Here is a 13,874-nt window from a genome sequence, read left to right as displayed (position 1 = left end):
TATGATATGTCGCCGATTGGCTGGATGGGACCTGTCATGTCAGTATGATATGCCTCGACAGGTGGCGTCACTTCATAACCCGGCTGGAAGGCAGCTGTTGCAGTGGTATGATATGCTGCTGGATGGCGTCAAGTTGAAACACTGCCAGTAACAGCACAATATAAGGAGATGCAAAGTCCCTGTAGGGTGACTGGGAGGGGTGGTGGATGAATCCAACAACCAGGAGCCCACTGTTCACTTCCCATATAAATGAACAGCCAAACCATGATGTGTTTTTTCTAAACCTAACCATGTGCTTTTGTTGACATCCCGGCATTGGTTGGTTGTGGCATCCCAGAACATCAGCAGCAGAGACAGAAAGATACCTAGTGCATAATATGTAGATATGACAGTCCACTGACAAAGCTGCAATATGTGACAGGTTTGGGTGAGAATGTGATGAAAACATTGCGTGTCAGCTAAAAATACTCAATTTGGGGGGCACAATCCCGGCAAGTATTGCAGTAAAGTCTTAGAAAAACAATCACTTTTCATTGTACTATCCCTGCTGCTAGAAAACACTACTCAGTAAAACCAGATTGTTCTCATGCACTGCTCATATGTTAACCTACAAAAAGTGATTCACCACGTACATATCCAAGGTAGTAATGCTAGTAATTTGTGCATAATTCACGTATTTTGTAAGGCTGCAATCACGTGACTAATGCCGTAGTAAAGAATAAAGAAGGACGTAGTCTCCAGACGTTGGAGGCTGGGATGGTAGTCAAGTCAAGTCAAGTCAGGATTTATTTCTAGAGCACATTTAAAATGACGGCAGTCAACCAAAGTGCTGCACATAGGTGGGTACAGAGTTAAAACAATATCAATAATAAATATAGAATAGATGTAGAAAACAACGATAAGAAAACAGAGCAAACAGTCCAAACATTAAAATAGAAAAAAAAAAAAAAAAAAAAGATGGGTCACAAAACATGGGACTTTCCCAGGACAATGAACCATCAGCCATCAATGAAGCATGTGAACTTTGATTCATTTTAAGATGTGTCATCATCGCCATGTTTCTTTTCCTAAACCTAATAGTCCAGTCAATCTGTGGTTTGACCCAGGGAAAATTATGACCTTGGGACAAAAAACATATTAAAAGTATGCCATTATATACTTAGTCGATCAAGGTAAATTCAGGGTTCAGTACATCTGTCTCCTTCTGAACATAATATACTCATATAATTTTTGTATAAATATCAGTTTTCTAGGATTTTTTATTTCACATATAACCATCAGATATGACCTGTTTTGAATGTATATGTGCACTTACCCCAAAATGACATGTTTTTAATCCAACCAAAGTCAGTAAATTAGGTTATAAAACATATTATCATTACATTTTCTGCACATACAAATTTGTTTTTCCATGAAAACCATGATGCAAATCAGGACTCAGACTGAGACCTTAGATGAGATCAAGCTTGAAACATTCCTTGGCTGTTGGCCTTTATGTAATCTTCGCTCCATGTCCTCATCCAGATGACGTGCTGGCATACTTGTGCAAACACCTCTGCATTCTAAAAAGTCTTAGATCCTCCAGCCCTATTCCCCCAGTGTTAGTAAGTTTCCCATCCATTCCTGAACCTGATGGTACTCTCTGAAGCTGTAAAACATTGCACACATAGATGTTAGCATGTTGGTTGTGAGGGCGGATTGTCAACCTAGCATAGAAATGTTTAATTGTTGAGAGACTCTGTTTCTCCGTTATTTGTAGCTCAGTATCATCGCCTTTTCCCCTGCCTCAGTAATTTCTTGGTACAGCTTCATAATCTGAATGATCCTTTACTTTTACCCATTATGGGGCCTGGGGCGATTCATCAACATAATCGATGTCATCAATTATGGAAAAAGGTCCATTTGCAAAACGTGCATTGGCACATTGTAATTAAGTAACGCCCAGGACACACTGCCTGCATGAGCAGCCTGTGACGGGGAAAAAAACACCACCTCTTTGCGAGTGGGCGTTGGCCTGGGCCACTGCAGTGAACACACTGCTTGACACATTCGCTCGCTGCTTGCGCAGAAAATAGACCAGACGCTGAAACAATCACTGCAGGGCGCGAGCCTGCCACGGTGTGGATGACACCATCGGTTAACATGGATGCCGAAAGGAAACTGGCTTCGCTTTGCGTTGCTTCAAGGCTATTCGCAGCGCTTCCGCAGGCGGTGTGGCCCTGGCGTGACGGGTCAGAGAGGGGGGGCGAGCGAGAGGTCCGCGGTTGTTTATAACGTAATGTTATAGATAATTGTTTTATGTGTTTTAACGTGTAGGTATGTAAATGTTTTCAAAGACGTTAATGTGGAAATAAAAATACCTACAAGTAGTTATGTTTCCTTGTATTAATACATATAAAAGTATGTTATCTTGTATTAGTTTGCCCTCTTGTGGACATAATGCGAAAAAAAAAAATTGAATGGTTCGAACCTATGAGTTATTTTTAGAAAGAATATTCGAACGTCATTTTTGAGCAATTTTGACAGCCCTAACAGTTATATGAGGATGCATTAAACACAAACAGTTTTGTTGTTTGTTAGTCTCAAACTCTGGTCTGCAGTAGTCTGCAGCATGGCAGCCATCTCGCCCAGGTAGCACACCATCCACTATCACCTCCACCTCCAGATGACAAAGCCAGCTCATATACTACTACATCAGTTTAAAAATGTTTATATTATATGTTTAAAACGTAAGAATGAAGCTTGTTTGTGGTTTGCAGAAACCTGCAATGACAACATTTTCTTCTGGAGACCAGGCTGTAAACACTCTCTTGTAGAACTTGACATTATTTTTATAATAATCAAATTGTTATAATCTTCTTTTTTTTCTTTTATCTGACATGTAGCATTTTGGAATGAAGCTGCTAACACACATACACACACACACACACACACACACACACACACACACACACACACACACACACACACTCACATTAGCATTAGCCAGCAGAAAAGGCATTCTCTGCAGAGAGCTGATTGGTGTTTCAAATGTCGGCTTCGTTTCCTCTGTGCTGTCTTCATTCAGGGATTATGTAAAATTATTCAAGATTTACTCCAAAAGACAACCACACACACACAGACACACACACAGTTATACACATAGACAATCCTGTATAAACAGCAGTAGCGCTCATAATTTAACTTGTAAAATTATTTAAATTCAGTATTCCCAAACAGGCACATGATTGGATTGTTAGTTTATACATGTATACACACACACAAGTGACATTCAGGGATATAATTAAACAGGGTCAGATCACAAAAACAAACTCAGTCACATAATTAGACTGTTTCTCACAAAAACATGCACACACTGTAACACAGTGTTTTAAAACGTACTGTTTAAATGTTGAACACACATCTACAAATTCTCTGTCTCTGCTGTGACCTGGCTTCTGCTTCCAGAGTCACACTGAGACGGAGATGAGATGAAGTGATCTGACTGATGACTCTGATTGTCTTCACCTAGCCAGGATACACACACACAAACCCACACACACAGACACCCTGGCGGGAGTGCACAATTTTCCACAACCCCCTCGAGTCACCTCAGCGACAATCTGAAATCTTTCAAATAAGCCTTTCAACCGAGTCGTTAGTTTACAAGGAAAACCGAGGGCAAACAACTGATCCCTGTGGTTAGGAACCAGCACAGGTGTGTGTGTGTGTGTGTGTGTGTGTGTGTGTGAGTGTGTTTTGTGTGTGTGTGTTGTGTGTGTGTGTCACACCCCTGCTGTACGCCTGAACCTCAGTTTGATTAGGATGGTGACTGGCAGCAGTAATGGTGCTGCAGTTCGTCAGTAGATGAGCGGGGAATCTGTGATAGGGTGATAAAGTCACCACAGGGGGTCCTGCAGGGCATGCTGGGAAGGGGAACATCTGTCTAGCATGCTCAGACGCTATTGCACCAGTGATGATGTTTGACACCCTGTGATTTTTATTGAAATGGATCTAGGTTACATATACAATATCATTCTCTGCTATTGAATTAATATATGTTAGTCCTCAAATATAATTACAGCTTCCCACTGTCAAAACCAGTTCCACATAGAATAGAACATACAGTTCAACTTTGTCTGACTGGGAACACAAGTAACACACCTGTGTGGGTGTATCATATGTGTCAGTTATTCAGCTTGTGTTATGCTGAATTCATGAAAAAACTCACATGCTTCAGTGGTGAACAAAGAAAGGTCTGCCTGTCTATCTATCTATCTAACCCGTTGTCATCACAACTTGTCAATTACAGTTGCTTTTTCAGTGGACATACATGTCAAAATATGGTGTGTTAGATACCCTCCTGCATCAGATTTGGACATTCATGGACGGCATTTCAATTCACACTTGTGACATGCATTGTGTCTTTTTAAAATACATTTCCATTTTCACAGCAAATGTACAGTTTCTGTTAAATGCATTCAGTTATTTTTTTTTAGAAAAAATAAACTTACAACGTAGGTAAATCTCATTTTTAGGTATATTTCCTTAGGTTAAGGCAACAAAAACACATGGTGTTCAGGGTAACGCATTACAAAAGAAATAAACTGGAGCCTCTGTGCTTTGAAATTAACATTAGGCCTCCTGAGGTCATTCTGGTAAAAGCAAAGCAAAAGTAATGTAGTAAGTATCTTATTACTTGACACAAGAATGATATTGTAAAGTGACTTAGTACTTTTAAATGAAGGTAATTAGTAACATGTTATAAATTACATTTTCAGAGTAACTTGCCCAACACTGGTTGTTACTAAGGTAATGTCATGTCGCTTGACATATGTGATGTGTCATACATCACAAGCCTAGCATGCTACACATACTAGCACACTACATTGTTATTAAAATAACTTGATTGACTTCTGGTTTTACATGGAAAATAAACAACAAGCTCCCGTATAAATGTCTGTTTGTTCAACCCATCAAGCTCCCCTTCCACCCCCCTTATGAACTTTCTCACTGTTATACTACATTAGTTGCAGGCAGCATCACAAATTAAACTGCCGTCCCCCGCTGTGTGTCATACTGCGGCTAAGGATGCCTCTGTGTGTTGGTGTCTGATGCAGAGATCACTGACAAAGTGGCGATATTTGATGAGTTTAGAGTGAGTCAGGGCTGATATATTGTACATATGAACTAGGGATGCACCGAAATGAAAATTTGTGGCCGAAGCTGAAGCCGAATAATATTAAACGCTGGGCCGAATACCGAGTACCGAATACCGAATATCATTGTTTAGTTTTTCATTAGTTTTTGCAGATGAACCCCCTCCAGATTAGTGTTGTCACGGTACCAAAATTGGATCCCACTGTACGATACAAGTGAAAATATCATGGTTCTGAGTAGTATCACAATACCACAGCGAAAATGAGGCAGATATGCCTTTTGCCATTTATAAAAAGATAAATCACTTTTCTATAATACATCAATGATATTTCAATGGAATAAATTACTTACTGACTTATTCATACTTCAAAAACAGCATCAATGAGTGATTAACATAGGGGGGATCAAAATAAATTAAATAAATAAAATAACAATCAACCAGCCACCCTCCTCCCCTTCATAAGTAACGAACAGTCCCTAAAGTGCGGTGAGGTTTGTGGGCCGTTACTGCCAGAAAGACAGAAATGTGAACGGCTCGTTTCTCCTCTGACACGTCACATACCTGTGTTCGGCTGGCTCGGCTGTTCAGGTACTTCTGGGCAGTCATGACGCCAAGAAGAGGATATTATTGGAACCGACTTCTCCGTCGCCCAGTAAGCCGATGGCCGCCGTATTTGACAGGAATACATTACTGTCTGTGTCTGTGACCCCCGTTCAACCCACAACCGGTGGGATTCACCTTTCGTTTCTGCTGCTGGTTGAAATCTGTAGGCTGCTCGCACAGCGTGCTGAATGATTTAAGCCTATTTTGCTCGCACAAAACTATTTTTAGTCGCAAATGCGAGTGCCGTGACGGACGGATCGCCACACTGCCGACATTTTACTCAGCCTGTCACGGCACGCTGTTTGATTGCGTTATCAAAACACGCCGCTATTATTCAGCCTTGCTTTTAACTTATTCCACCGAATACCGAATGTGTGTTTTTTTGCAATATTCGGCCGAATATATTCGGTTACCGAATATTCGGTGCATCCCTAATATGAACACACTTTGTGTACATATGTATTTATATCTGTATGTTGTAGTAAAATATTCATAGTAGTCAAGTGTTTGATTTTACGTTGCTCAGCTGTGTTGTCCTTGCTTAAAGGGATAGTGCACCCAAAAATGAAAATTCAGCCATTATCTACTCACCCATATGCCGACGGAGGCCCTGGTGAAGTTTTAGAGTCCTCACATCCCTTGCAGAGATCGGCGGGGGGAGCGGATAGCACACCTAATGGCAGATGGCGCCCCAGACTAACGTCCAAGAACACAAAATTGAATCCACAAAGTATCTCCATACTGTTCAACCATAGTGATCCAAGTGTGCTGCAGCCGCGACATAAAAAGCTGTTTCGAAAACGTCATATGAACTCTGTTTTTAGCCTCACTGTAGCCTGTAGCTCTGACTGCTTCTCTGTGCTCCGCGTTCATGTGTGCGCGCTTGCGCGAAACCAGTGAAAGCATGATCTTTGCTTACCCATGTTTACATCACGTGACACGTGCACCGCAGGGAGAGACAACGGTAACCACAGTCGCTAAAAGATAATTTGCACTACGGTCTTTTAGCAAAGGACAGCCTAACATGTCTGAAGACTTTGAAATTGAGGAGGAACAGCATTTCTTTGTTGAGCCGTATTTGTTTGAGCCCGAGTATACAGACGGAACTCAGGCTACTGGACGAAGCAGCCGCCGCAGCTCATGAGCCTAACCCTCAGCCAGCCGCTGAATACCGGAGTCGAGCACTGGAAACCTGGTGGTGTAGTTGTTTCAAATGCAAAGCAATGCCAACGGATGAGGAAAGTCTTTGCTGCTCAGACTGGAAGTTGGCGATGCCTGCACTTGAGAATCTGGACATCAGTACTGATGAGACTGCTGCTCTTCAGAGACCGTGCATCACCGACCACCCTGAGCGCGCACACGTGAACACGGAGCACAGAGAAGCAGTCAGAGCTACAGGCTACAGTGAGGCTAAAAACAGAGTTCATATGACGTTTTTCGAAACAACTTGTTATGTCGCGGCTGCAGCACACTTGGATCACTACGGATGAACAGTATGGAGATACTCTTCAATTCAATTTTGTGCTCTTGGACGTTAGTCTGGGGCGCCGTCTACCATTAGGTGTGCTAGCGGTTCCTCCCGTCAATCTCCACAAGGGATGTGAGGACTCTAAAACTTCACCACGGCCTCCCTCGGCATATGGGTGAGTAGATAATGGCTGAATTTTCATTTTTGGGTGCACTATCCCTTTAAAGCTGTCTATTCTGTTGCACAGATATTTGACCAGTGAAGCTGATTCTGACTCTGATTCCTCGATTGACTAAGTTAATGTTCAATGTTTTGTTGACCCATCCACTCAAAGAGGCCTCCACTTTGTTGCTCTGTAACAGCCTCACCTGACTTCCTCTTTTGCGCCCATCATTATTACTATGGCAACTAGAGGGCACTGTCACTTCAATGTAAACAAATGCCGTATTTGGGCTGTTGGTGAACAACTGGTGCTGTCATTCGTCCCTAGAGGACAATCTATATGGGAGTGGTGACCACCAGCAGAGTCAGTGGGTCAAGTGCAGGCTAACATCAAACACACAGTTCATGTGCAGAAAGGGGAAGTGTCTATTAATCATATTATTCTTAATAATCTTAAAGATGGAACAGTTCCAGTTGAAATAATGCCTCTTATTCGCTGGCAGACTGACCAATACATCAGTCATTTTCTCTATCTGAAAAGGCAGGATATTACTTTAGTGACTGCATCTTCTTTTCAGTTATAAAATTCTCTGACGGGGAAGAAACAGAGTAGTAGTGTTTCACTTAATGTAACTGTAACTTTGAATTCATGCAGGTAGTTAAAAAAATACTTTGAGCTGTGAAAAAAAATCTGAACTCATTTCAAGTGTTGTATTGCTCTCAGCAGTGAGGGAGGAAGCAATCTTGGTAGATTTCTAATGACGGTGTGTGATCTCAGTAGGCTTCAGGACCCCTCTGGTGACATTATCACACCATTTGCATTTCTCTGGCTCCCCTGAGAACAGCTCATCTCCTGAACAAACAGGAATACTATTATCTCTGCCAGGCACCGGTCCAATCAGAACGAATGTAAGTCGGAGATGTTGATAGTTCACTGATATCAATTAGAGGTGCTCTCATACCTCCACTGAGCAATGAAACTTGTGTTAACGCATCACAAAAATATAAGCAGACTGATGAGATTTTGTGTCTTCTTCACACACAGTGGGGAGTGGCAGTCCTCTGAAATATTAGACATTAGATGAGCTCAATTTCAGGATAATTAGTCATGAGCTCTCACTTCCAGCAGGGCTTGTCTCAGTTTGTACATTTGTGCATTTCAGCAACTAATGGAACATTACGTGTTTTCAAGGCAACTAATCATGGATCCAGCATGAAAACTCAAAGTAGAACAAAGGTAAAAGGAATGAACTGAACAAAGAATCCAAAAACAAAGACAATTCTTGTTGAGTTGAAGTTAAAGGCGGACCCCATCTAACAACAGCAAAACTATGAACAAAAATTTAAATGTAAAACTTGTGTTTTTGCTCCCATTTTTCATAGGTTTAAGTTAAAGATCTCAGACTTTTTCATGCACTCAATAAATATATATTCTCTCAAATTTTGGTCACACATTTGTAAAAATCAGTGTTAGTGAGCACTTCTCCTTTTCCAAGATAACCCACCTGACAGGTGTGGCATATCAAGATACTGATTTAACAGCGTCATTACTACACAGGTGTGCCTTCGGGCAGGCACAATTAAATGCCTGTTTAAAATGTGCAGTTTTTGTCACACGACACAAGGCCACAGATGTTGCAACTTTTGAGGGAGCGTGCCATTGGCATCCCTCATTCCTGAATGCAAGAATGTCCACCAGAGCTGTTGGCCATGAATTGAATGTTTATTTCACTACCATAAGCCATCTTCAGTGTCTCTATTAATTTGGCAGTACATCCATCCAACCTCACAACTGCGGTACAACTGTAACCACATGAGCTCATGACCTCTACTTCCAGTACCTCCACTAGCGAGATCATCTCAGACCATCGTCCTCACCACTGCCAAATTCAGGGAAACAACATTGGAGACAGTTTATGGTAGTGTAATTTGATTGGATTTTCATTTCGATGTGATCCGATTGGGGATATTTCAGTTACAAAACCAATTTTTGCTAGTATGTGAAATAGATTCTCAGAGAACTAATACTGTAAATTTACATATGTAGCAAACTAAGCAAAACCATCAGACATAAACAGTTGTTGTTTCAGCTTGTTAATTATTAGCTATTGGCTGGAAAGCACTCTGTGTTTGTTTATAACATAATATTAGCAGCGGTGGATGAGAGACTGAGGACAGAGCAAACTGAAATATCACTTTTCTACATGTTTACATGTTGCTGAACAGGTGCAGTGATAAAGTATTGGCTTTTTTCCTCGTGGAGGTTTTATTGCACTTACAGTAACAAGTGTAGTTGTCATCAGCTCAAGTTGTCGTCAATTCTTCACCACATGGCGCAGCAGCCCCGACGCACAGACAACAGGAGGGGAGGCTGCTGCAGCATAATGATAATGATAATAATATATTACACCAAATCATGAACAAGTAAGCTAACAGTTTCAGATAAAAGATCTAGTAACGTCGCAGCTTCTCAATACCACGGTCATTAATAATTTGGCGCCAGTACCTGTTTACTGCTGGCGAGATTAACAGCTTCTCACATCCATGGGAAAAACCATATATTAAAAGATCAATCTCTGATTTTCTGAATCAATACAGACATAGGGCTCTAGTTTCCCGGCGCGGCGCAGGGTGGCGAACCCCGCGCAGAGGTAGTTTCCAGCAGCGCAACCCGAGGCGCGCTCAGTTTGGTAGTTTGGCAGACCAAGTTGCGCTGAGATGGGTGTGGCGGCGCAGCAGGGGGAGGTGTCGACAGATCCAGCTTGGCGCAGTGACAGTTTCGTGCCAAAAGGCTTCGCCGAAGGTGTGCTAAAAGCTCACCAGCTGAAACCAGGTCTACTGTCAGCGCAGGCAGAGCGCAGCTTGTGTAAGCCAAAGTTTGGCTGACCGGCAGACAGTGCGCACACGTCACCAAAACCTCACAGGCAGGTTTCCAGAATGTCAGGCACATTAACGATGCAATAAATACCCAAAAAACACTATTCAATGCAACTATCTGCAATCAGCACATAAATGTATCTCTATATCGACTGTCCCGTCACATCTGATGTCAGATCAAAGGGGATTGGCACCGTTTGGCACGTTTGGCACGCGTAATGGAAATCCAACCTGATTTGATTAACACAGCTGCAAACTAATGAGTTCACATCCCTCTCAGCCAACCACAAACAGCCACAGCATCAGATAGGGAGTATATATTCAGCATCTGTCATCTTAGAAAAGTCAAAAGAAAAGAAACCGAGTGAGACTGCGAGAGAGAAAGAGAGAGAGCACGCGCGCACGAGAGAAACACAACATTGATTTACAATTGTGGTGACCTCCTCCCAGGCTACCTTTGCATCATCAGCCCGTGGAGGTCTGCTCGCAGTTCCATATATTCGGACACTGCGAGCTTGGACCTCCCGGACCAAAACATCAGTTTCCTCCTGGGAGAAGTTTGGCCGTCTGACGCTGCTGCTCTCTTCTGCCATGGCGAATTGAGTAAACTCTCACTACGCCTTCTCGCGGCGCATTTAAGGGCGAGGAGAGGGGCTCATTTGATTGGTATGATGTGTGTAAAACCCACTCCACGCCTTCTCTCCTCCCTCTTTCCGACTTGCGCAGGTAGGAGGGACAGAGGTGGGAAAGAGGAGTAGCTGCGCCAGGCACACAGTGTGCCAAACTTGCAAAATCCGCCTGACCACACCCAGTTGGCGAAGCGCAGGTGCGCTGCGCCCCCACCGCGCCCGGTCTGCAAAACTAGAGCCCATAGTGTTGGTTGACACGGAGCAGGAGAAGGCAGTCGTGGTAGGTGTGGCAATCCCAGCTGACGCTAACATCGGGAAGAAAGAACATGAAAATATTGAAAAGTGCCAGGGTCTGAAAGAACAACTGAAACAGATGTAGAAATTTAGGACCAAAGTAGTCCCATTGGTTATAGGGCTGTGACACCCAAACTGGGAAAGTGGCTCCTGCAAATTCCAGGTGCATCTGAGGTCTCTGTCCAGAAGAGTGCAGTCCTAGGAACAGCTAAGATACTGCACAGAACCCTCAACACCTCAAGTTCATAAACAGTTAAACAGTAGAGCAAAGATGCTGAGTGCATAACAGTATAGTTGTAGCTATGACACGAAGATCCCCATCTTGAATGAAATAATATATACTCTCTATACATCCATATGAAGTGCTGTTGTGATCAGGATTTTTAGACCAGTTGCAGTTAGTCTTAAAAGAACAGCAGCTTCAGACACTTAATATGTGAAACAACAAACTGTGAATAAGTGTTCTCTTTTTCAATAACTTGGAAAAACTGCTTTTAAATAAAGGGAATAAATATGATTGATGAGCATCATTATATTTTGTATTTGAATGTCTTATACTATATAGAAAATGAGTCTGCAAAAAGCCATGGCTGTTACACTTGAAAATGCAATACAATGCACACTTGGCCTTTGCAGTGTTACCTAATGCTATTTGGCCGCCCTTGATTATTAGCACTATAAATCTTGTCTAGTAGCTGTGGAGCCATGAACATTTGCCCAAATACTGTATGTGGGAATGTTTAAATGTCAGTGAGGTGTAAGTGAGAAGCGAACTGCATTTTCAGTCTACCTTCCCTAAAATGTAAATTAAAAACTCCCCATTAATCAGAGCTGCTGAGCGCAGGTTGTGGAGGCTTTTTTTTTTTTCACAGTCGAGCCAAACAGAAAACTTCCATCCCATTTTCCCTGCTCCAAACAAGGCACACACACCAAATCACTGATTGCCTGCAATCCTGCGATCAAACGGGAGCAAACACAATGAGCTTTCTGGACAAAAGCCAAAAATCACTGATTTGGAGAAGTGCAGTGTGCGTGATCAAAGGCTTATTAAATTGAATTTTTATGAAAGGCAAACATGATTTTTGTTTGACTTTGATCTTTGAAGCCTTTGAGGCAGATTCCATGCTGCTGGTGAGCTGCATTCACAGCGAGCAGAGAAGCCGGACAAGGATTGATTCAGGCTGCAGTGGCACTAATATCAATGGTAATGTTCAGATATCCATCACCACAGAGAAAAGAGCAGCAATAATGACAGGCACCGTGTGAGCTTGCATGTATTTCCACAGTGTGTCCTCCCCCAAATAGATGTCAAGACTTGCAGATAATGATAGTGTATGATTGGGGTCCAATAAAGTACATGACAGCTAATATAAGATATGACTGCTCTAGATGGTAATATAATAAAGCAAAAGTGCTCATAAGATGGAATGCATTTAGATGTTTGGGTACGCTATGGAAACATACCAGTAATAGCTCCGATAACAATTCTAAACTTAACATTGTCCATTAGACCCAAACATGCTGGGTTGTTTAACCCAATACCCAGAATAGATGTTGGCATTGTATGTTTCTGCAAACAACAGATATGCTACATTTTTACATTATTATGTAGCAAATACACTGAAACAACTCTGTTGCTAACGTGTGGTTAGGTATAGGCACAAAGAAAGATCATGTTGGAGCTTCCCCAACTACAAAACATCCACATTTGGTGCCCAAAAAGTTGCGGTGACCAGCCAAAACACTACCGGTTCTGTTTTTTGTTAGTTGCGAACAGTGGCCTGCAGCTTGGCAGGCATCTCATGTAAGTGTACACCATCTACCATCAGTAGTATCTTACAATTAGAAGGTCAGCTCATATACTATGTCACATTAGAAACATTGATATAATACATATGCAACAAACAAATGTATCGAAACATACAATGCCAACATTTTCTTCTGGCAACTGGGCTAGGGTTGTCCCTTTAGAACACATGACAATGGTATGACATACGTCAGAAAACTAACAGCTACATACACACCAAGATACATCACCCCCGTGTCTCAGTGCTGCAGATCAGCAGCAGTTTTGTCACATCCCAGCTGCTGTACTCTGCATACCCCTTCTGTCAGTATGGAGCAGCCAGAGTCTACAGTGGTCAAATGGCAAGGCTGTGTAACACAACTGGTGGTTGTAGTTTTTGTTCATTTAATAGAAGGTTTGCTCCAGTGTAATCGGTGTCTCACAATGTCAAAGCATTGCAAACATCCAGAGCATGTTTTACATTTTATTGGATAGCTTAGTTCTGCTGTTTTGTTTTATCCCCATGAGGATTTTTGTTTTCATTTCAGTTGTTGAGGGATAATTGAGTTTTGCAGTAGTCTGATTCAGTTAAAGCGCCTTAGGGATATTTTGAAGGGTGAACCTGCTGATGGTTACAATCTTGTGCCAATATTGATTTGGCCAGTTTTAAAGTTTGAGCAGCTCAATGCCAAAACATTCCACAAAAAGTGTAGTGGAGTGTTTCCTGAGACTGTAATCTTGGCAGAGTTGATACATCTAAGTTTAGACCAGTGGTTGCCAATCTTGTTCCACTGAGTCCCAACAGAATGAAGGTTTCAGTCTAAATAAGTTGCTGTATTGTCAGAAACTTGGAGAAATTCAGCCCTTTTGACTATGAGAAGAGACACCTCAACACATGTTGCTTTGTTTTGTTTT

At 42.1% G+C, this 13,874-nt stretch overlaps 1 protein-coding gene across 2 annotated transcripts in view; it reads left to right on the top strand.

The window, feature by feature from the left end:
* Positions 1 to 13,874, top strand: part of LOC117260308 (leucine-rich repeat and fibronectin type III domain-containing protein 1-like protein) — a 575,214-nt gene that overhangs the window by 458,177 nt on the left and 103,163 nt on the right. The gene's annotated exons all lie outside the window — the stretch shown is intronic.

The sequence above is a fragment of the Epinephelus lanceolatus genome, chromosome 4 (genome assembly GCF_041903045.1).
Source record: "Epinephelus lanceolatus isolate andai-2023 chromosome 4, ASM4190304v1, whole genome shotgun sequence".
Classification (NCBI taxonomy): Eukaryota; Metazoa; Chordata; class Actinopteri; order Perciformes; family Serranidae; genus Epinephelus; species Epinephelus lanceolatus.
The sequence above is the reverse complement of the archived record's forward strand: the minus strand, read 5'-3'. Positions and strand labels throughout refer to the sequence as shown.